Below are 24,872 nucleotides of genomic sequence, written 5' to 3' on the forward strand. Positions count from 1 at the left end.
CAGGTCTTTGTCATCACTGAATATCACAAAATGTGAACAAGACAAGAAGGATTCCACGTAAAATAAAACAAGGTATAGGAAACTGACCCCTTGTTGCAGTCCCCCCACTTTTTGCCTGATATTTGATGCTAACTTGACTGAGTGTGTGCTGGGATCCTGCTAACCAGGCTCCAGCACCTGTATTCTTTCCCTAAAACTGAACCATTTTTTCCTCAATTGGCACACAGATAAGTCCCTAGTAAAAGGTACCAGTGACATCAAGGGCCCTGTGGCCAGAGAAGGTCCCTAAGGCCTACAGCATATATTGTGCCACCCTAAGGGAACCCTCACCAAACACATGCACACTGCCATTGCAGCTTGTGTGTGCTGGTGGGGAAAAAAGGTAAAGACAACATGGCATCCCTCTCTGGGTGCCATGCCTACAAACCACTTCCTGTGGCATAGGTAAGTCACTTCTCTAGCAGCCCTTACAGCCCTAAGGCAGGGAGCACTAAACCACAGGTGAGGGCGTAGCTGCACAAGCAATATGGCTCTTCAGTGTTAAAGTCCATTCTTAGACATTGTAAGTGCAGTGTGGCCATATTAAGTGCATGGGCTGGGAGTTGTCATTACGAACTCCACAGTTCCATGACGGCTTCACTAAAGACTGGGAAGTTTGATATCAAAGTTCTCAGCACAATAAACCCACGCTGATGCCAGCATTGTGTTTATTGTAAAATGCACCCAGAGGGCATCTTAGAGATGCCCCCTGTATTTTACCCAACTGTAGGAAAGTGCCACTGTTGGCATGGTTGCCCCCCACTTTTTTGCCTAGTGTTGATGCCAACTTTGATTGAAAGTGTGCTGGGACCCTGGTAACCAGGCTCCAGCACCAGTGTTCTTTCCCTAAAACTGTAGCTTTTTTCCCACAATTGGCACAGCCCTGGCACACAGTTAAGTCCCTTGTAAAGGGTACCCATGGTACCAAGGGCCCTGTGGCCAGGGAATGTTTCTAAGGGCTGCAGCATATATCATGACCCCCTCAGGGACCCTTCACTCAGCACATGCACACTGCCTTGCAGCTTGTGTGTGCTGGTGGGGAGAAAAAGACAAAGCCGACATGGCACCCCTCTCAGGATCATCCTCACAAACCACTGCCTGTGGCATAGGTAAGTCACCCCTCTAGCAGGCCTTACAGCCCTAAGGCAGGGTGCACTATGCCACAGGTGAGGGCATAGCTTCATAAGCAATATGCCCCTACAGTGGCTAACTCTGTTCTTAGACGTTATAAGTGCAGTGTAGCCATATTGAGTATATGGTCTGGGAGTTTGTCACTACAAACTCCACAGCACCATAATGGCTTCACTGAATACTGGGAAGTTTGGTATCAAACTTCTCAGCACAATAGATCCACACTGATGCCAGTGTGGGATGTATTTAAAAAATGCACACAGAGGGAATCTTAGAGATGCCCCCTGTATGTTAGCCCAACTGCTTACCAGGTTACCGACTCGCAAAACGGGAATAGGGCATCGCGATGTGGGTTTTGCACGTTGCAAACACCGAAATTCGCTGTTTGCGATGTTCAAAACCCTTGCTATAGCTGGCCCCTAGTCCATAGTCCACTACATCTTGCTTAGGCTCATGGAGAGGTCTCTCCCAGCCTTCTTTCACAAGTACTAGTGGTCCCCTTACAGGATGGCCAAACAGAAGCTCAAATGGGGAAAACCCTACTCCCTTCTGTGGCACCTCTCTGTAGGCGAAAGGCATGGCAAGAGGACATCCCATCTCCTTTTGACTTTTTCAGGGAGCCCCATGATCATGCCCTTCAATTTCTTGTTAAATCTCTCCACCAGACCATTGGTGTGTGGATGGTATGGTGTGGTGAACTTGTAAGTCGCCCCACACTCATTCCACATATGCTTTAGGTAAGCTGACATGAAGTTGGTACCTCTGTCAGAAACCACCTCCTTAGGAAGTCCCACTCTGGTAAAAATACCTATGAATGTTTTGGCTACTGCAGGGGCAGTAGTGGACCTAAGGGGAAATGCCTCAGGGTACCTGGTAGCATGATCCACTACTAGCAGTATATATTGGTTCCCTGATGCTGTGGGAGGTTCAAGTGGACCCACTATGTCCACTTCCACTCTCTCAAAGGGGTCTCCCACCACTGGAAGTAGAATGAGGGGGGCCCTTGGATGGCCATCTGTCTAACCACTGGTTTGACAGGTGACACAGGAGCTGCAAAACTCCTTAACCTTCTGGGACATATTAGGCCAATAGAAATGGTTGACTAATCTCTCCCAAGTCTTGGTTTGTCCCAAATGCCCAGCAAGGGGAATGGCATGGGCTAAGGTCAGAATGAACTCCCTAAACTCCTGAGGCACTACCACTCTCCTAGTGCCACCAGGTTTGGGATTTCTTGTCTCAGTGTAAATGAGTCCATCTTCCCAATAGACCCTGTGGGTTCCACTGACATTACCTTTTTCTTGCTCAGCTGCTTGCTGTCTTAGGCCTTCAAGAGTGGGACAAGTCTTTTGTCCCTGGCACAGCTGTTCCCTTGAGGGTCCCCCTGGGCCCAAGAGCTCTACCTGATAAGGCTCCAGCTCCATGGACTCAGTTCCCTCAGGGGATAGAACATCTTCCTGAGAACAGTGATCCTGTTTCTTGTGCTGTGCAGAAGCTGGTGGTCCCCAGTCTTCTTTCCTTTCCTCTTGGAAGGTTGGGCCATTATTTCAGACTCCAACACTTCTTTTTCACCCTGTGCTCTGTATTGTGCTCTAGTCTTAACACACACCAGTTCAGGAATGCCCAGCATGGCTGCATGGGTCTTGAACTCTACCTCAGCCCATGCTGAGGAGTCCAGATCATTCCCTAGCAGACACTCTACTGGAATTGCAGATGAGACTACCACCTGTTTTAGGCCAGTGACCCCTCCCCATTCTAACGTTACCATTGCCATGGGAAGGACTTTAGTTTCATTGTCAGCATTTGTGACTGGATATGCCTGTCCAGCCAGGTACTATCCTGGGGAAACTAGTTTGTCTGTCACCATTGTGACACTGGCACCTGTATCTCTCAGGGCTTCTACTCTATTCCCATTTATCAAGAGCTGCTGCCTGTATTTTTGCATGTTAGGCGGCCAGGCAGCAAATGTGGCTAAATCCACCCCACCCTCTGAGACTAAAGTAGCTTCAGTGTGGACCCTGATTTGCTCTGGGCACACTGTTGATCTCACCTGGACACTGGCTATTCACGTGCTAACTGGAGTAGTAACTGTGGGACTTGTCTTAGGACAGGCCTTATCTCCAGTTTGGTGTCCATGCTGTCTACAGTTGTGACACCAGGACTTCTTGGGATCAAAGTTTTTACCCTTATACCCATTTGGGACTGTGAAGAGGCTTGGGCCTACCCTCCTGAGCAGGTTTTTGGGCCCTGTAGAAGACTCTTTGTTTTTGTCCTTGGATGTCTCACCACCCTTCCCCTTGGGAGGCTTTGTGACCCCTTTCTTTTGGTCACCCCCTGTGGAAGTCTTGGTCACCCTAGTCTTGACCCAGTGGTCTGCCTTCTTTCCCAATTCTTGGGGAGAAATTGGACCTATGTCTACCAGATGTTGATGCAGTTTGTCATTGAAGCATTTACTTAACAAATGTTCTTTCGTAAATAAACTATACAGCCCATCATAATCACTTACACCACTGCCAGTTATCCAACCACCTAGTGCTTTGACTGAGAAGTCAACAAAATCAACCCAGGTCTGGCTCGAGGATTTGTGAGCCCCCCTGAACCTAATCCTGTACTCCTCAGTTGAGAATCCAAAGCCCTCAGTCAGGGTAGCCTTCATGAGGTCATAAGATTCTGCATCTTTACCAGAGAGTGTGAGGAGTCTATCCTTGCACTTTCCAGTGAACATTTCCCAAAGGAGAGCTCCCCAGTGAGATCTGCTTACTTTTTTGGTTGCACAAGCCCTCTCAAAAGCTGTGAACCATTTGGTGATGTCATCACCTTCTTCATATTTAGTTACAATCCCTTTGGGGATTTTAAGGATGTCAGTATTCCCTCTGACCCTATTTAAGTTGCTGCCACCATATATGGGAGTTAAACCCATTTATTTTCTTTCCCTTTCTATGGCTAGGAGCTGCTTCTCCAAGGCCAGTCTCTTGGTCATCCTTGCTAAAAGGATGTCCTCTTCATTGGAGCTGCCCTCAATGCTTACAGAGGTACTGGTCTCCCCTGTGGAAGAACCAGGTTCTCTGACTATGACTTGTGGATACAGGGTTCTAGGAGCCCTGTTCTCCCTAATTAGGACAGGAGGGTTGAGTTCATCCCATCCTCCTGTTCACTAATTTCCCCATCTGAAGGAGGATCCTCCAAATCAGAGGGGTGGTCCCTTGTAAACTCTGCCAAGAGCTCCTGGAGCTTTGCCTAGGTAGGGCTGGACCCAGTATTTATCTGTTTTATTTTACAGAGAGACCTTAACTCTGACATCCCTAGATGCAGGTAAGGGGTGAGGTTGAGTTCCATCACCATCTCATCTGTTCGACTCATGATGACTCTAAAAGTTGGGATTACTTTTTAAGAAACTAAGAACTACTTCTAGTATTTAAATGCTAACTTTTACAAACTTTTAAACTTAAAAAGAAATGTTAACAGGGACTTACAGAAGGCCCTAGCAGGAGCTCTAACAATTTAGAAAAATAGTAAAAAATTCTAAAATCACTTTCTAATGACAATTTGTGGAATTTTGTCGTGTGATCAGGTATTGGCTGAGTAGTCCAGCAAATGCAAAGTCTTAGACTCCACTGCTGATCCACCAATGTAGGACGTTGGTGTAGGAAAGTACCATCTTGCCTGGCATGTTACCCCCATTTTTACTGTATGTATGTTTGTTTTTGTCTGTGTCACTGGGATCCTGCTAGCCAGGACCCCAGTGCTCATAAAGTGTGCCCTGTATGTGTTCCCTGTGTGGTGCCTAAATGTATCACTGAGGCTCTGCTAACCAGAACCTCAGTGTTTATGCTCTCTCCGCTTTTAAAATTGTCACTGCAAGCTAGTGACTAATTTTACCAATTCAAATTGGCACACTGGAACACCCTTATAATTCCCTAGTACATGGTGCCTAGGTACCCACGGTATTGGGGTTCCAGGAGATCCCTATGGGCTGCAGCATTTCTTTTGCCACCCATAGGGAGCTCAGACAATTCTTACACAGGACTGCCACTGCAGCCTGAGTGAAATAACGTCCACGTTATTTCACAGCCATTTTACACTGCACTTAAGTAACTTATAAGCCACCTATATGTCTAACCTTCACTTAGTGAAGGTTAGGTGCAAAGTTACTTAGTGTGAGGGCACCCTGGCACTAGCCAAGGTACCCCCACATTGTTCAGGGCAAATTCCCCAGACATTGTGAGTGCGGGGACACCATTACACGCGTGCACTACATATAGGTCAATACCTATATGTAGCATCACAATGGTAACTCCGAACATGGCCATGTAACATGTCTAGGATCATGGAATTGTCACCCCAATACCATTCTGGTATTGGAGGGACAATTCCATGCATCCCCGGGGCTCCAGCATAGAGCCCGGGTACTGCCAAACTAACTCTCCGGGGTTTTCTCTGCAGCTACCGCTGCTGCCAACCCTCAGACTGGTTTCTGCCCCCCTGGGGACTGGGCAGCCCAGTCCCAGGAAGGCAGAACAAAGGATTTCCTCTGAGAGAGGGTGTTACACCCTCTCCCTTTGGAAATAGGTGTTAGGGGCCTGATGGAGTAGCCTCTCCTGTTCTCTGGAAATGCTTTGAAGGGCACAGATGGTGCCCTCCTTGCATAAGCCAGTCTATACCGGTTCAGGGATCCCCCCAGCCCTGCTCTGGCACGAAACTGGACAAAGGAAAGGGGAGTGACCACTCCCCTGACCAGGAGGTGCCCAGAGCTCCTCCAGTGTGTCCCAGACCTCTGCCATCTTGGATGCAGAGGTGTGAGGACACCATGGACACCTCTGAGTGGCCAGTACCAGCAGGTGATGTCAGAGACCCCTCCTGATAGGTGCTTACCTTTCTCTGTAGCCAATCCTCCTCTGAGGGCTATTTAGTGGCTCTCCTGTGGGTATCTCACCAGATAACGAATGCAAGTCCTCACCAGAGTTCCTCTTTACTTCCCTCTTCGACTTATGCCAAGGATCGACCGCAGACTGCTCCAGGACGCCTGCAAAACTGCAACAAAGTAGCAAGAAGACTACCAGCAACATTGTAGCGCCTCATCCTGACGGCTTTCTCAACTGTTTCCTGGTGGTGCATGCTCTGAGGGCTGTCTGCCTTCACCCTGCACTGGAAGCCAAGAAGAAATCTCGTGTGGGTCAACGGAATCTATTCCCTGCCAACGCAGGCACCAAACTTCTGCCTCACCGGTCCACTGGGTCCCCTCTCATCTTGACGAGCGTGGTCCCTAGAACACAGGAGCTGGATCGAAGTGTCCCCGACAGTCCAGTGGCCCTTCTGTCCAAATTTGGTGGAGGTAAGTCCTTGCCTCCCCATGCCAGACAGTAATCCTGTGTACTGCGTGAACTGCAGCCGCTAGGGCTTCTGTGCACTTTTGCAAGACTTCCTTTGTGCACAGCCTAGCCCAGGTCCCCAGCACTCCGTCCTGCATTGCCCAACTCGCTGAGTTGGACTCCGACTTTGTGGGACTCCCTTTTGTTGTGGTGAGATGACTGCTGTGCTCAGATCTTCTGAACGGCTGTTCAGGTGCTTCTGCGGGTGCTGCCTGCTTCTGCGTGGGCTCTCTGTGTTGCTGACTGCCCCCTCTGTCTCCTCCTCCAAGGGGTGACTTCCTGGTCCTTCCTGGGCCCTGGCAGCACCCAAAACCTTCAACCGTGACTCTTGCAGCTAGAAAGGCTTGTTTGCGGTCTTTCTGCGTGGAAACAACTCTGCATCCTCCAGCACGCCGTGGGACATCTTCTGACCAAAGGAGAAGTTCCTGGCACCTTCCGTTGTTGCAGAATCTTTGGCTTCTTCCACCCGGAGGCAGCCCTTTTGCACCTTCATCTGGAATTTAGTGGGCTCCTGCCCCCTGGTGACACTTGCGTGACTCTTGGACTTGGTCCCCTTCCTTTTCAGATCCTCAGGTCCAGGAATCCGTCTTCAGTGCTTTGCAGTCAGTTGTTGTTTTTGCAGAATCCCTTATCTCGACTTTACTGTCTTTCTGGGGTAGTAGGGTAACTTTACTCCTACTTTTCAGGGTCTTGGGGTGGGGTATCTTGGACACGCTTAGTGTTTTATTACACTCCCAGCGACCCTTTCCACACTACACTAGGCCTGGGGTCCATTCGTGGTTCGCATTCCACTTTTGGAGTATATGGTTTGTGTTGCCCCTAGGCCTATTGTCTCCTATTGCATTCTATTGTGTTCTACAGTGTTTGCACTACTTTTCTAACTGTTTACTTACCTGATTTTGGTTTGTGTGTATATTTTGTGTATTTTACTTACCTCCTAAGGGAGTATATCCTCTGAGATACTTTTGGCATATTGTCACTAAAATAAAGTACCTTTATTTTTAGTAACTCTGAGTATTGTGTTTCGTATGATATAGTGCTAAATGATATAAGTGGGATAGTAGGAGCTTTGCATGTCTCCTAGTTCAGCCTAAGATGCTCTGCTATAGCTACCTCTACCAGCCTAAGCTGCTAGAACACTACTAATCTACTAATAAGGGATAACTGGACCTGGCACAAAGTGTAAGTACCACAAGGTACCCATTATAAGCCAGGCCAGCCTCCTGCATTGGTGGTGCAGCGGTGGGATAAGTACTTGTAACTGCTTTACCACTTTGTCATTGGTGCTTTTCATAAGAAAAACATATACCAAATACTTAAGAATATACACAGTAACCTAAACAGTTTAACTTTCCTTCTCTAAAACTTTCTAAAAAGTTTCTGAAAAGTTCCTGAAAACTTTTCAAAGTTTTCAAAAGTTTGAAAAAAAAATTCTCTGTTCTTTTAAAAGCTCTAAAAGCTTTTTTCTCTCTCTGTCCTAAACCTTTTCTGTCATGTCTGCAGTAGAGCTTACTCGCACAGTTGTCCAGACAACATATGGGAATGTAATCTTTAAAAGTTTGAGGGGTCTCTGCATTGAAAGAGGTTTAGCAATTGGTAAGAATCCTACAAAAGATCTACTCCTTAGCCTTCTCCTGGAAAGTGACCAGAACCAGTCTGGCCCATCCCAGGATCAGGAGGTAGAAGAGAGGGATACCCAGCCAGACTCAGAGGAGTCCCCTGAGGTTGCTGGGGAGGGTTCCTCCAAGGACCTGTCAGCTTACAGGCCATCTAGTGACACTGGTAGTGGGAGGGGGTCACACACTAGTAGGGCACCTTTCACTCCTAAAGGCCAGGTTACTGGAGCCCAGCCAGTTAGAGACAGGTCTCTCTCTGCCAATTCCCACATTTCCTATGTGTCTCACAATTCCCAAGCCTCCCACCCTGAGGATAACTTAGTGGAAAGGGAACTCAGAAAGCTGAGTTTGGAAGAGGTCACGCTGAAGCTTAAACAGCAGCAGCTGGCCTTAGACAGGGAATCTCTGGATGTGGAAAGGGAAAGGCAGAGGTTGGGGTTAGTTCCCCATCGTGGCAGCAGCAGTGTTTTAGATAGTAATCCTGTTAGAGAGCAAGATTCCAGAAACCTGCATAAGATAGTCCCCCTTACAAGGAGGGGGATGACATTAACAAGTGGTTTGCTGCACTTGAGAGTGCCTGTATGGTACAGTTGGTCCCTCAAAGGCAGTGGGCTGCTATCTTGTGGCTATCTTACACTGGTAAGGGCAGGGATAGGCTCCTTATTGTCATAGAAAGTGATGCTAATAACTCCAAAGTTTTGAAAGATGCACTCTTGGATGGATTTGGCTTAACCACTGAACAATACAGGATTAAGTTCAGAGACACCAGAAAAGAGTCCTCTCAAGACTGGACAGACTTTGTAGACTGTTCATTGAAGGCCTGGGAGGGTTGGTTACATGGCAGTAAGGTGACTGACTATGAAAGCCTGTATAATCTAATCCTGAGAGAGCATATTTTGAACAATTGTGTGTCTGATTTGTTGCACCAGTACTTGGTAGACTCAGATCTGACCTCTCCCCAAGAATTGGGAAAGAAGGCAGACAAATGGGTCAGAACAAGAGTGAACAGAAAAGTTCATACAGGGGGTGACAAGGATGGCAAGAAGAAGGATGGTAAGTCTTCTGACAAGGGTGGGGACAAAGATAAAAAAAACATTCTGAGTCTTCATCAGGCCCACAAAAATCCTCTTGGGGTGGTGGGTCCAAATCCTCTTCTCACAATCAGAAAAAGCCATGGTGTTATTTATGTAAAGTAAAAGGCCATTGGGCAAGTGATGCCACTTGTCCAAAGAAAAACACCAAGGCTCCCACTACCACAACCCCAACTGCAACCTCTAGTGCCCCTAGCAATAGCAGTGGTGGTGGGAAGTCTACTACAAATAGCCAATCCAAGGGTGTAGCTGGGCTCACTATTGGCAGTGTAGTTAGGGTTGGTCTTGTTAGGGAGACCACAGAGGCTGTTTTAGTCTCTAATGGTCGCATTGACTTTGCCACCTTGGTTGCTTGTCCCCTTAATATGGGTAGGTACAAGCAACTACCCCTAATTAATGGTGTTGAGGTTGAGGCCTACAGGGATACAGGAGCCAGTGTAACTATGGTTATAGAGAAACTGGTTCACCTTGATCAACACCTACTTGGTCAGCAGTACCAAGTGACTGATGCTCACAATAACACACTTAGCTGCCCCATGGCTGTTGTGAATCTCAAATTACCTGTAGATTGCTTACTAGGCAATGATTTGGAGACATCAGCTTTGGCTAAAGTGGAGTTGGAGGTTCATGCAGCAATGCTGGGCATTCCTGGGCATAATGTGGCTTTGACAAGGGCTCAGGCCAAAAAGAAAAAAGGATAGGGAAATTTGGATCCTGGAACAATGGACCAAGTGCTCCCAAAAGCTAGGGGTAGGAAGGGTAAATCCTTGCCCACTATCCCTCCCTCACCAGAAGATTCCCCTTTTGAGGAAGAGGAATCCTCTCCCTGTGCAGAACCTACACCAGATGAGCTGGCAGCAGACACTGCTGAGCTTTTGGGTGCAGGGGGGCATGCTAGGGAAGAGCTGAGTGTGGCACAGCAGACCTGTCCCACACTAGAGGGTTTGAGACAGCAAGCTGTCAAACAGCAGAATGGGGATGTCAGTGATAGCCATAAGGTGTATTGGGAAGACAACCTCCTGTATACTGAGTCAAGGGACCCTAAACCTGGAGCTGCCAGGAGACTGGTCATCCCTTTGCAATACAGAGAGTTTCTTCTTACCTTGGCACATGACATTCCTTTGGCTGGGCATTTGGGCCAGGGTAAAACTTGGGACAGGCTTGTTCCCCTATTTTACTGGCCTCATATGTCAGATGACACCAAAGAGTTTTGCTGCTCTTGTGTGACCTGCCAAGCCAGTGACAAGACTGGTGGCACTCCAAAGGCCCCCTTAATTCCACTTCCTGTGGTTGGGGTGCCCTTTGAAAGGGTATGGGTTGACATAGTTGGCCCCCTTGACCCTCCAACAGCTTCAGGCAATAGGTTTATCCTGGTGGTAGTGGACCATGCCACTAGGTACCCTGAAGCCATCCCCTTAAGGACCACTACAGCTCCTGGAGTGTCAAAGGCCCTCCTGGGAATCTTTTCCAGAGTGGGCTTCCCTAAGGACGTGGTGTTAGACAGAGGTAGTAACTTTATGTCTGCATACCTCAAAGCAATGTGGAAGGAGTGTGGTGTAACATACAAGTTCACTACTCCTTATAATCCACAAACAAATGGTCTGGTTGAGAGGTTTAATTAAAACTCTCAAAGGTATGATAATGGGACTTCCTGAAAAACTCAAAAGTAGATGGGATGTCCTGTTACCTTGCCTCCTTTTTGCTTACATGGAGGTACCCCAAAAAGGAGTGGGCTTTAGCCCCTTTGAACTCCTCTTTGGGCACCCTGTGAGAGGTCCCCTTGCACTTGTTAAGGAGGGTTGGGAACAACCTTTAAAAGCTCCTAAACAAGACATTGTGGATTGTGTACTTGGCCTAAGATCAATAATGGCTGAATACATGAAAAAGGCCAAGAAAAACCTTCACGCCAGCCAGGAGCTGCAAGAGCAATGGCATGACCCGAAAGCTGTCCTGACCCAGTACCACCCAGGACTGAAGGTGTGGGTATTGGAGCCTGTGGCCCCCAGAGCACTCAAGGACAAATGGAGTGGACCCCATCTAATTGTTGAGAAAAAGGGTGAGGTTACCTACTTGGTAGACCTGGGCACTGCCAGGAGTCCCCTTAGGGTGCTCCATGTCAACCGCCTAAAACCCTACTATGACAGGGCTGATCTCACCCTGCTCATGGCAACTGATGAGGGACAGGAAGTAGAGAGTGACCCTCTCCCTGATCTCTTCTCCACCACTGAAGCTGTTGGCTTAGTGGAGGGAGTAGTACTTGCAGATTGTCTTACTGCTGAGCTGAAAGATAACTGTGTAAATCTTTTAAGTCAGTTTTCCGAACTCTTCTCAATGATACCAGGTACCACTACTTGGTGTGAGCATACAGTCAATACTGGAGACAGTTTACCTGTCAAAAGTAAGATTTATAGGCAGCCTGACCATGTCAGGGACTGCATTAAACAAGAAGTTCAGAAAATGTTAGACTTAGGAGTGATCGAGCCTTCATAAAGCCCATGGGCTAGCCCAGTGGTGCTGGTTCCAAAACCTCACAGTAAAGATGGTAAAAGAGAGATGAGGTTTTGTGTTGACTATAGAGGGCTCAACCAAGTAACCAAGACAGATGCTCACCCTATACCCAGGGCTGATGAGCTTATTGATACACTGGCTTCGGCCAAGTATCTGAGCACTTTTGATTTAACTGCAGGGTATTGGCAGATTAAGTTATCAGAAGATGTAAAACCTAAAACTGCATTCTCAACCATTGGAGGGCACTATCAATTCACTGTGATGCCCTTTGGTCTGAAGAATTCACCTGCCACTTTTCAAAGGTTGGTGAACACAGTCCTGCAAGGGTTGGAAGCTTTTAGTTCAGCATATCTAGATGATATAGCTGTCTTTAGCTCCACCTGGGATGATCACCTGGTCCACCTGTGTAAGGAAATGCCTCCTTGGCATGGTTACCCCCTGACTTTTTGCCTTTGCTGATGCCAAGTTATGATTTGAAAGTGTGCTGAGGCCTGCTAACCAGTCCTCAGCACCAGTGTTCTTTCCCTAAAACTGTACCTTTGTCTCCACAATTGGCACACCCTGGCATCCAGGTAAGTCCCTTGTAACTGGTACCCCTGGTACCAAGGGCCCTGATGCCAGGGAAGGTCTCTAAGGGCTGCAGCATGTCTTATGCCACCCAGGGGACCCCTCACTCAGCACAGACGCACTGCTTGCCAGCTTGTGTGTGCTGGTGGGGAGAAAATGACTAAGTCGACATGGCACTCCCCTCAGGGTGCCATGCCAACCTCACACTGCCCATGGCATAGATAAGTCACCTCTCTAGCAGGCCTTACAGCCCTAAGACATTGTAAGTGCAGGGTAGCCATAAGAGTATATGGTCTGGGAGTCTGTCATACACGAACTCCACAGCACCATAATGGCTACACTGAAAACTGGGAAGTTTGGTATCAAACTTCTCAGCACAATAAATGCACACTGATGCCAGTCTACATTTTATTGTGAAATACACCCAGAGGGCATCTTAGAGATGCCCCCTGAAAACATACCCAACTTCCTGTGTGGGCTGACTAGTTTTACCAGCCTGCCACACACCAGACATGTTGCTGGCCACATGGGGAGAGTGCCTTTGTCACTCTGTGGCCAGGAACAAAGCCTTTACTGGGGGGAGGTGCTTCTCACCTCCCCCTGCAGGAACTGTAACACCTGGCGGTGAGCCTCAAAGGCTCACCCCCTTTGTTACAGCGCCACAGGGCATCCCAGCTAGTGGAGATGCCCGCCCCCTCCGGCCACGGCCCCACTTTTGGCGGCAAGGCCGGAGGAGATAATGAGAAAAACAAGGAGGAGTCACTGACCAGTCAGGACAACCCCTAAGGTGTCCTGAGCTGAGGTGACTGACTTTTAGAAATCCTCCATCTTGCAGATGGAGGATTCCCCCAATAGGATTAGGTATGTGCCCCCCTCCCCTCAGGGAGTAGGCACAAAGAGGGTGTAGCCATCCTCAGGGCTAGTAGCCCTTGGCTACTAACCTCCCAGACCTAAACACACCCCTAAATTGAGTATTTAGGGCCCCCCAGAACCTAGGAAGATAGATTCCTGCAACCTAGGACGAAGAAGGACTGCTGACCTGAAGCCCTGCAGAGAAGACGGAGACACCAACTGATTTGGCCCCAGCCCTACCGGCCTGTCTCCCCACTTCAAGAAAAACTGCAACAGCGATGCGTTCCCCAGGGTCCAGCGACCTCTGAAGCCTCAGAGGACTACCCTGCATCTAAAAGGACCAAGAACTCCCGAGGACAGCTGCACTGTTCCAAAGAAACCAAAACTTGCAAACAAAGAAATAACTTTTAAAGGACTCCACGTTCCCGCCGGAAGCAGGAGACTTTCCACACTTCACCCGATGCCCCCGGCTCGACCTACGGAGAAACAACACTACAGGGAGGACTCCCCAGCGACTGCGACCCTGTGAGTAGCCAGAGTTGACCCCCCTGACCCTCCCCAGCAACGCCTGCAGAGGGAATCCAGAGGCTCCCCCTGACCTGCTTCAAAGAACCCAAAGCCTGGTAAAGACACTGCACCCGTAGCCCCCAGGACCTGAAGGATCCAACCTTCAGTGCAGAAGCGACCCCCAGGTGGCCCTCTCCCTTGCCCAGGTGGTGGCTACCCCGAGGAGCCCCCCCCCCCTTGCCTGCCTGCATCGCTGAAGAGACCCCTGGGTCACCCATTGAAACCTATTGCAAACCCAACGCCTGTTTGCACTCTGCACCCGGCCGCCCCTGTGCCGCTGAGGGTGTACTTTTTGTGCTGACTTGTGTCCCCCCCTGGTCTGCCCTCCGAAGTCGCGGGTACTTACCTGCTGGCAGACTGGAACCGGGGCACCCCCTTCTCCATTGAAGCCTATGCGTTTTGAGCACCACCTTGACCTCTGCACCTGACCGGCCCTGAGCTGCTGGTGTGGTAACTTTGGGGTTGCCCTGAACCCCCAACGGTGGGCTACCTTGGACCCAACTTTGAAACCCTGTAGATGTTTTACTTACCTGCAAAACTAACCAAAACATACCTCCCCCAGGAACTGTTGAAAATTGCAGTCTAGTTTTAAAATAGCTTATTGCCATTTTTGCCAAAACTGTACATGCTATTTTGCTGATTCAAAGTTCCTATGATACCTGAGTGAAATACCTTTCATTTAAAGTATTGATTGTAAATCTTGAACCTGTGGTTCTTAAAATAAACTAAGAAAATATATTTTTCTATACAAAAACCTATTAGCCTGGAATTGTCTTTCAGTGTGTGTTCCTCATTTATTGCCTGTGTGTGTACAACAAATGCTTAACACTACCCTCTGATAAGCCTACTGCTCGACCACACTACCACAAAATAGAGGATTAGAATTATCTATTTTTTTGCCACTATCTCCACCTGGGATGATCACCTGGTCCACCTGTGGAAAGTTTTAGAGGCCCTGCAAAAGGCAGGCCTCACTGGCCTCAAAGTGCCAGATAGGGCAGGGGAAATGGTTTATCTGGGCCACCTGGTAGGTGAGGAACAGACTGCACCATTGCAGGGGAAGATCCAGACCATTATGGAATTGGCTCCCCCTACAACTCAAACCCAGTTGAGAGCCTTTTTAGGCCTCACTGGGTACTATTGGAGGTTTATTAAGAATTATGGCTCCATTGCAGCACCTCTTAATGACCTCACTAGTAAAAAGATGCCTAAAATGGTATTGTGGACAGCTTGCTGTCAAAAAGCTTTTGATGAGCTCAAACAGGCCATGTGCTCTGCACCTGTCATAAAAAGCCCTTGCTACTCCTAAAAGTTCATAGTCCAGACTGGTGCTTTGGAATTGGGGGCTGGGGCAGTGCTATCACAGCTTAATACTGAGGGCTAGGATCAACCTGTTGCTTTTATCAGCAGGAGGTTGACCCCTAGAGAAAAGCGTTGGTGTGGTCTGGGCACTGAAAAAGTTGAGACCATACCTGTTTGGTACTCACTTTATTGTTCAGACAGACCACAAACCTCTACTTTGGCTAAAACAAATGAAAGGTGAAATCCCTAAATTGTTGAAGTGGTCCATCTCCCTACAGGGACTGGACTATACAGTGGAACATAGACCTGGGAGTACCCATTCCAATGCAGATGGACTCTCCAGATATTTCCACTTAGACAATGAAGACTCATCTGGGCAAGGTTAGCCTTATTGTTCCTCGTTTTTTTTTGGGGGGGTGGGGGGGTAGTGTAGGAAAGTACCATCTTGCCTAGCATGTTACCCCCATTTTTACTTATATGTATGTTTGTTTTTGCCTGTGTCACTGGGATCCTGCTAGCCAGGACCCCAGTGCTCATAAAGTGTGCCCTGTATGTGTTCCCTGTGTGGTGCCTAACTGTATCACTGAGGCTCTGCTAACCAGAACCTCAGTGCTTATGCTCTCTCTGCTTTTAAAATTGTCACTGCAGGCTAGTGACTAATTTTACCAATTCAAATTGGCACACTGGAACAACCAGATAATTCCCTAGTATATGGTACCTAGGTACCCAGGGTATTGGGGTTCCAGGAGATCCCTATGGGCTGCAGCATTTCTTTTGCCACCCATAGGGAGCTCAGACAATTTCTACACAGGACTGCCACTGCAGCCTGAGTGAAATAACATCCACGTTATTTCACAGCCATTTTACACTGCACTTAAGTAACTTATAAGTCACCTATATGTCTAACCTTCACTTAATGAAGGTTAGATGCAAAGTTACTTAGTGTGAGGGCACCCTGGCACTAGCCAAGGTGCCCCCACATTGTTCAGGGCAAATTCCCCGGACTTTGTGAGTGCGGGGACACCATTACACGCGTGCACTATATATAGGTCAACACCTATATGTAGCGTCACAATGGTAACTCCGAACATGGCCATGTAGCATGTCTAGGATCATGGAATTGTCACCCCAATACCATCTTGGATGCAGAGGTGTGAGGACACCATGGACACCTCTGAGTGGCCAGTCCCAGCAGGCGATGTCAGAGACCCCTCCTGATAGGTGCTTACCTTTCTCTGTAGCCAATCCTCCTCTGAGGGCTATTTAGGGGCTCTCCTGTGGGTATCTCACCAGATAACGAATGCAGGAGCTCACCAGAGTTCCTCTGCACTTCCCTCTTCGACTTCTGCCAAGGATTGACAGCTGACTGCTCCAGGACGCCTGCAAAACCGCAACAAAGTAGCAAGAAGACTACCAGCAACATTGTAGCGCCTCATCCTGCCGGCTTTCTCAACTGTTTCCTGGTGATGCATGCTCTGAGGGCTGTCTGCCTTCACCCTGCACTGGAAGCCAAGAAGAAATCTCCCGTGGGTCGAAGGAATCTTCCCCCTGCCAACGCAGGCACCAACCTTCTACCTCACCGGTCCTCTGGGTCCCCTCTCATCTTGACGAACGTGGTCCCTGGAACACAGGAGCTGGATCCAAGTGTCCCCGACAGTCTAGTGGCCCTTCTGTCCAAATATGGTGGAGCTAAGTCCTTGCCTCCCCATGCCAGACAGTAATCCTGTGTACTGCGTGAACTGCAGCTGCTAGGGCTTCTGTGCACTTTTGCAAGACTTCCTTCGTGCACAGCTTAGCCCAGGTCCCCAGCACTCCGTCCTGCTTTGCCCAACTCGCTGAGTTGGACTCCGACTTCGTGGGACTCCCTTTTGTTGTGCTGAGAGGACCGCCCTGCTCAGTTCTTCTGAATGCCTGTTCAGGTGCTTCTCCGGGTGGTGCCTGCTTCTGCGTGGGCTCTCTGTGTTGCTGAGCGACCCCTCTGTCTCCTCCTCCAAGGGGCGACCTCCTGGTCCTTCCTGGGCCCTGGTAGCACCCAAAACCTTCAACCGCGACTCTTGCAGCTAGCAAGGCTTGTTTGCGGTCTTTCTGCGTGGAAACAACTCTGCATCCTCCAGCACGCTGTGGGACATTTTCTGACCAAAGGAGAAGTTCTTGACACCTTCGGTTGTTGCAGAATCTTTGGCTTCTTCCACCAGGAGGCAGCCCTTTTGCACCTTCATCCGGGGTGTATTGGGCTCCTCCCCCCCTGGACACTTGCGTGACTCTTGGACTTGGTCCCCTTCCTTTGCAGGTCCTCAGGTCCAGGAATCCGTCTTCAGTTCTTTGCAGTCAGTTGTTGTCTTTGCAGAATCCCTTATCTCGACTTTACTGTCGTTCTGGGGTAGTAGGGTAAATTTACTCCTACTTTTCAGGGTCTTAGGGTGGGGTATCTTGGACACCCTTAGTGTTTTCTTACACTCCCAGCGACCCTCTACACACTACACTAGGCCTGGGATCCATTTGTGGTTCGCATTCCACTTTTGGAGTATATGGTTTGTGTTGCCCCTAGGCCTATTGTCTCCTATTACATTCTATTGTGTTCTACAGTGTTTGCACTACTTTTCTAACTGTTTACTTACCTGATTTTGGTTTGTGTGTATATTTTGTGTATTTTACTTACCTCCTAAGGGAGTATATCCTCTGAGATACTTTTGACATATTGTCACTAAAATAGAGTACCTTTATTTTTAGTAACTCTGAGTATTGTGTTTCTTATAATATAGTGCTAAGTAATATAAGTGGTATAGTAGGAGCTTTGCATGTCTCCTAGTTCGGCCTAAGCTGCTCTGCTATAGCTACCTCTATCAGCCTAAGCTGCTAGAACACTACTAATCTACTAATAAGGGATAACTGGACCTGGCACAAGGTGTAAGTACCACAAGGTACCCACTATAAGCCAGGCCAGCCTCCTACAGTTGGGTCTGCATATACTGTCTCAAAGTGAGAGATAGTGTTCACAGAGTCCAGGGGTTCCCCTTAGCGGTTGATAGTGGCAAAATGAGTTAATACTAATGCTCTATTTTGTGGTAGTGTGGTCGAGCAGTAGGCTTATCAGAGGGTAGCGTTAAGCATTTGTTGTACACACACAGGCAATAAATGAGAACACACACTCAAAAACAACTCTAGGCCAATAGGTTTTTATATAGAAAAAAAATATTTTCTTAATATATTTTAGAACCACAAGATTCCAAATTTAGGTTAGTATATACATTGCAAGGTACTTGACACAGGTAAGTATGGAACTTTGAACTAAAACAGTAATGTACACAGTTTTGGCAAACATGGCAATAAGCAATTTTAAAAGTTGACAGTGCAAAAATCAACAGTTCCTGGGGGAGGTAAGTATTGGTTAGTTTGTCAGGTAAGTAAAGCAATTACAAGTTCAGTCTCCTGGGCATAGGCAGCCACCGTTGGGGGTTCAAGTCAACCCCAAACACCCAGCACCACTAACAGAGGGCTGGTCAGGTGCAGAGGTCAAAGTAGGGCCCAAATAGCATAGGCACCTACGGACAACAGCGGTGCTCCGGTTCCAGTCTGCTAGCAGGTAAGTACCTGCGTCTTCGGGGAGCAGACAGGGGGGTTTTGTACAGCACTGGGGAGGTCCCAAACAGGCACACAAAATACACCCTCAGCGGCACAGGGGCGGGCGGGTGCAGTGTGCAAGAAGGTGTCGGGTTGTAGATAGGAATCAATAGAGAGACCCGGGGGTCACTCTGGCGATGCAGGCAGGGCACAGGGGGGCTTCTCAGGCCAGCCACCGACTGGGCACGGATGAGGGATGCCTGCTGGTCACTCCTGCACTGGTAGTTGGTTTCTCTCAGACCTGGGGGCTGCGGGTGCAGTGCTTCTTCCAGGCGTTGGATTCCTTTGTTACCAGGCAGTCGGGTCAGGAGGAGCTTCTGCATCCTCTCTGCAGGTGTTGCTGTAGGGGTGCAGGGAGGTCGTCTCAGGGTGTCCACATCGTGGGAGTTGCCTGGGGGTCCTTTCTGTGGTGTTGGTTCTTCTGGACACGAGCCGGGGGTGTCAGGTGCAGAGTGTGGAGACTTACGCTTCCGGAGTGAGGCTGGAGTCTCTTTAAAGATGGTTTCTTTGTTGCAGTTTTGGACAGAGCCGCTGTCCAGGGGAGTTTCTTGGTCCTTCAGGTGCAGGTCTGTCCTCTGAGTCCTCAGAGGTCGCTGGTCCTGCTGGATGCGTCGCTGTGCAGGTTCTCTGAGTCTGGAGACAGGCCGGTAGGGCTGGGGCCAAGTCAGTTGTCGTCTCCGTCGGCTCTGTGGGGCTTTCAGGTTAGCAGTCCTTCTTCTTGTTTCAGGTTGCAGGAATCTGGTTTCCTGGGTTCAGGGTCGCCCCTTAATACTCAATTTAGTGGTGTGTTTAGGTCTGGGGAGCAGAAGCCAATGGCTACTGTCCTTGAGGGTGGCAAAACCCTCTTTGTGCCTCCTCCCTGTGGGGAGAGGGGGCACATCCCTGATCCTATTGGGGGAATCCTCCAAAACAAGATGGAGGATTTCTCAAGGCAGGGGTCACCTCAGCTCAGGACACCTTAGGGGCTGTCCTGACTGGAGGGTGACTCCTCCTTGTTTATCTCATTATCTCCTCCAGACTTGCCGCCAAAAGTGGGGGCTGTGTCCGGAGGGTAGGGCATCTCCACTAGCTGGGATGCCCTGGGGAGCTGTAACACCAGGCTTGAGCCTTTGAGGCTCACCGCCAGGTGTTACAGTTCCTGCAGGGGGAGGTGTGAAGCACCTCCACCCAGTACAGGCTTTGTTCCTGGCCACAGAGTGACAAAGGCACTCACCTCATGTGGCCAGGCTGGCAGAAACTGGTCAGCCTAGCACTAGTAGTCGGACTGGTATACAGGGGGCATCTCTAAGATGCCCTCTGTGTGCATTTCTCAATAAATGCCACACTGACATCATTGTGGATTTATTGTGCTGAGAGGTTTGATACCAAACTTCCCAGTATTCAGTGTAGCCATTATGGAACTGTGGAGTTTGTGTTTGACAAACTCCCAGACCATATACTCTTTATGGCTACCATGCACTTACAATTTCTAAGGATTTACTTAGATACTGTAGGGGCATAGTGCTCATGCAGCTATGCCCTCACCTGTGGTATAGGGCACCCTGCCTTAGGGCTGTAAGGCCTGCTAGAGGGCTGACTTACCTATGCCACAGGCAGTGGGTTTTGGGCATGGCACTCTGAGAGGAGTGCCATGTCGACTTAGTCATTTTCTCCCCACCAGCACACACAAGCTGTGAGGCAGTGTGCATGTGCTGAGTGAGGGGTCCCCAGGGTGGCATAATACATTCTGCAGCCCTTAGAGACCTTCCTTAGTCACAGGGCCCTTGGTACCAGGGGTACCATTTACAAGGGACTTATCTGTGTGCCAGGGCTGTGCCAATTGTGGAGACAAAGGTACAGTTCAGGGAAAGAACACTGGTGCTGGGACCTGGTTAGCATGGTCCCAGCACACTTTCAATCTTAACTAGCATCAACAAAAGGCAAAAAGTTAGGGGGTAACCATGCCAGCAGTGGCATTTTCCTACATATCCTTTTAAAAGCTTTCAACAGAAATTATTGATGTGTGGCACGCAAGCAGACCTCTTCACCAGACTTGTATATCCAAGCAGGTGGGAGGATTTTGCAAATTCCCAATGCAGTAAATCTGTCAGTCATCTTTAATAATATACAGTTCAGATTCTTTCGTTTTGCAGTGTCCTTAGTTGCTAACTAAATTTTGTAGAGAAAAAGTATCAGTCCGGCATTGGCCCATTAAAGGAGGAATTGGTCTGATAGCAATTCGTCTAGCAAGAAGGAGAAGATGCCTGAATAATTCCTCAGCAGACTCTCCTATATGATTTACATTCACAGATACCAAACGTCCTCTTTTCAGCTAAATGTCACTTCATTAGTACAGTGTACTCCGGGTGATGATCAGAGTTTAGGTCATTGTACTATGATAGGTCTTTGAACCTGCTTCAGGGGGATATGGCACAGATTTTCCAATTGGCAGCTTCATAGGCGGAAAAAAGTATAAATGTTGGCACGATAAAAGGATACCTAGCCGCTTTTTCAAAATGCATGTACTCTGCAGATCACGGTTGCAGGAGGCTGGCCTGGTTTGTAGTGGGTTCCTAAGGTACTTACACCTTATACCAGGTCCAGTTATCTTTTATTAGTGAAATGTAGACCGTGTCTAGAAGCCAGGCTCTCTAGGGGTAGTGTGGATGAGCAGCCAAGACCTAACTAGGAGACATGCATAGCTCATGCAATACCACTGTAGTCACACAATACTCATACACATGAAAGAAAATACTCAGTGTTACAAAAATAAAGGTACTTTATTTTGGTGACACAAACGACAAAAATACCATAGGAGGTAAGTAATACACAAAATGAATATGCTAGTATGCAGAAATACAAAAACAGTTAGAAAACGGCAAATAGTGAAAATCACAATAGTTATAAATGGGCCTGGGGGGGCACAAACCATATACTAAGAGAGTGGAATGCGAATGTTGGTTTACCACCTAGGCAAGTGTAGTGTGTAGAGGGGCACTGTGAGTATTAGAAAACAACAAAGGTAAGTAATAGAGCCCACCCCAGACCCCAGGAAAGCAGGAGTAAATTACACTAACTTTCCTAGCACCCACAAGCACACGGGAAACAAGATTATGCAAGAACCAGAAGAGACTACAAGACACCTACGATGGATTCCTGGACCTGAAGACCTGTGGAAGAAGGGGACCAAGTCCAAGAAGCACTGAAGAGTCCAGGGTGAACAGGAGCCCATACTAACCCAGATGAAGGTGCAAAAGAAAAACCACCAGTGAAGAACAACAGTCAGTACTGCATCCAAGAAGACGGATGTGGGTTCCTAGTTGGTGCAGATGATGTCACACGCCAGATGAATGATTGAGTCTGGTTTGCGTTGCTGGATTCCACCGACAAGCCTTGGCACACTCAAAGCTTGCGGTTAGCTGAAAATGGCGCTGCCCTGGACCAGGAGGGATCTGATGGAATCTACCCAGAAGGGGACCTGGTGGACTCTACCCAGAAGGGGGAGCTAGAGGGGGCTCTCAGCAACTCAGAGAGCCCTCAGAAGACCAGGCAGCACACACAGGAGTCCCACAGCACGGGGACAAAGAAGGTGCAAAAGGAGGGCCATGCAGCACTACACAAAGGGATCCCACGCCGCCGGAGAAGCACGCAGGAGGCTGTGCATCGCAGAAAGGAGTGCTGGGGGGCCGGAGCTGCACGGTGCATGAAGAAGTTCGTGGAAAGTGCCAACAAGCTTTGGCAACTGCAAAACACGCAGTGCATGGGGTTACTGTCTTGCGTGGGGAGGCAAGCTCTTACCTCCACCAAAGTTGGACAGTTAGACGTCAGGACCGTTAGGACCACTTCAGTTCACCACCCGTGATGCTGGATCCACGTACTTCATCAGGAGAAGGGACCCAAGCCGCCAGTCGTCTCAGAGGGGTGCCTGCTCAAGCGGGGAAGTAACTCCCTTACTTCAAGGGAGATTCCTTTGCTCTTCTGGTGAAGAATGAAGCCTGGCTGTCCTCTGAGGATGCACGACCGGGAAACAGTTGCAGTTGCTGGCAGGAGTTGAAGATACAATGTTGCAGAAGTCGTCTTGGCTTCTTTGTTGCAGTTGTAGAGTTCCTGGAGGGTCCAGATGCAGTTTCTTTGGTAAGAAGGTGAAGTAAAGGATGCAGATGATTCCTGCTGGAGTCTTGCAATCCGAATCTGAAGAACCACGCAAGAGAGAGAATCTAGATAGCCCTGAAAGGGGGATTGGTCAGCAACACAAGTAAGCACCTATCAGGGGAGGGTTCTGACATCACGTGCTGGCACTGGCCTCTCAGATGCTCCCAGAGTTCCCTGCCACCTTGGAATCCAGATGGCAAAACACAGGGACCCTCTGGAGGAGCTCTGAGCACCACCCCAGGGGTGGAGATGGACAGGGGAGTGGTTACTTCCCTTTCCTTTGTCCATTTTCACGCCAGAGCAGGGACTGGGGGTCCCTGAACCGGTGTAGAATGGATTATGTAAGGAGGGCACCATCTGTGCCCTTCAAAGCATTTCCAGAGGCTCTGGGAGGCTCCCCCTCCCATGCCTGTAACACCTATTTCCAAGGGGAGAGGGTGTAAAATCCCTCTCCCAAACTAAATCCTTTGTGCTGCCTTCCTGGGCTTGAGCTTCTCAAGCAACAGGAGGGCAGAAACCTGTCTGTGTGGTGGCAGCAGATGGGGCTGCCTGTAAAACTTCAGAAGACTGTAATGGCAATTCTGGGGGTCCTCTAAGGAGCCCCCAGAGTGCATGGAATCATACAACCAATGTTTACAAAAGCCTTGGGGTATGATTCCAACATGTTTGATACCAAACATGGCCATAGTTGGAGCTACTATTGTGAAGCTGGACATAGGTGGTGACCTATGTCCAGTGCATGCCTAAAATGGCGTTTCCACACTCACGATGTCTGGGAAAATGGTACTGGGGTCCGTGGGGGCACCTCTGCTAGTGCAGGGGTGCCCTCACACACAGGTACTCTGCACCCAGCCTTCAGGGCTAGAAGTCCTGCAATAAGGGTGACTTATAAGTGACCTGATGCAGTGAAAATGGCAGTGAAAGGGTGCATGTACAATTTCAAACGGCAGTCCTGTAGAAGCCTTTGCATGGGCTCCCTATGGGTGGCACAAGAAATGCTGCAGCCTATAGGGATCCCCTGGAATCCCAATGCCCTAGGTACCATATACTAGGGACTTAAAAGGGGGCACCATACGCCAATTTTGGATGAAATACTGGTTTACCAGTATGCAGTGACAGAATTTAGAGGAGAGAGAGTATAATCACTGGGGTGCTGGTTAGCGGGATCCCAGTGAACACAGTCAAACACACTGACATCAGGCAGTAAATGGGGGTAACATGCCAAAAGAGGGTTCTTTGCTACACAAGTTCACTTTTCAAGTTTCAGGTTGTTACTGCCTTCCTAATAGGATTGCAGAGTAAGTAGCCATCAACCATGTTACACATCAATGGTGCAGATGCATTCTTGTTCCCTTGAAAAACCTCACATTGAAGATACTTATTTTCTTTTTGTAAATTCAACAAGACAACTTAGCAAATTTTAAGCATTGACAGCATCTCCTTGTCTTACTGTCTTGCAGAGTAAAGCCATCATGTAGGAGAGATTGGCTATGACAGCTGCAGTTTTTTAAAGGAATAAAACAGTTATAAATGATGCCTGTGGGTTATAAAAAGTTATGTAATTGTATGTAGCACTAAAGACCTAGTATTTGAGAAAACAGATACTAAGATTCTAAGTAGCACGATAGCGGATAGTTGAATAGTTGATGATTGCATTTTAAGATGAAAAATTTTAATGTGTAATCCTTGACAGCATGGAATTTGGCCATCCAGTGTGAAGACTGCCCTCGAACCATGAAAGATTTCTTCATCCTCTCCTACAAGGTACTTGCCTCATCAGCCTTTAGTCCTTCATTTTGTGACTATTTTAACCAATACTAAGTCATGTCTGGTAAGAATATACACAGCTAAGTGCATTGTTGATTCTAACACCATAAAGCTATGCATGCACAAAACCATGGAATTGTGTACTGTTTGACAAACAACAACACATGCTTCTCCAACATCTGAATATTCTTATAAGAAAATACATCGAGGGAGGGACTAGGAACAGTTTATAAGTTCCAGAACCCACGCTCCTACATAATCATAGTAACGTGAAAGGGGCATGCTGTTCTTCCCCCCCCCCCCCCCCAAAAAAA

The sequence above is a fragment of the Pleurodeles waltl genome, chromosome 2_1 (assembly GCF_031143425.1).
Source record: "Pleurodeles waltl isolate 20211129_DDA chromosome 2_1, aPleWal1.hap1.20221129, whole genome shotgun sequence".
NCBI lineage: Eukaryota > Metazoa > Chordata > Amphibia > Caudata > Salamandridae > Pleurodeles > Pleurodeles waltl.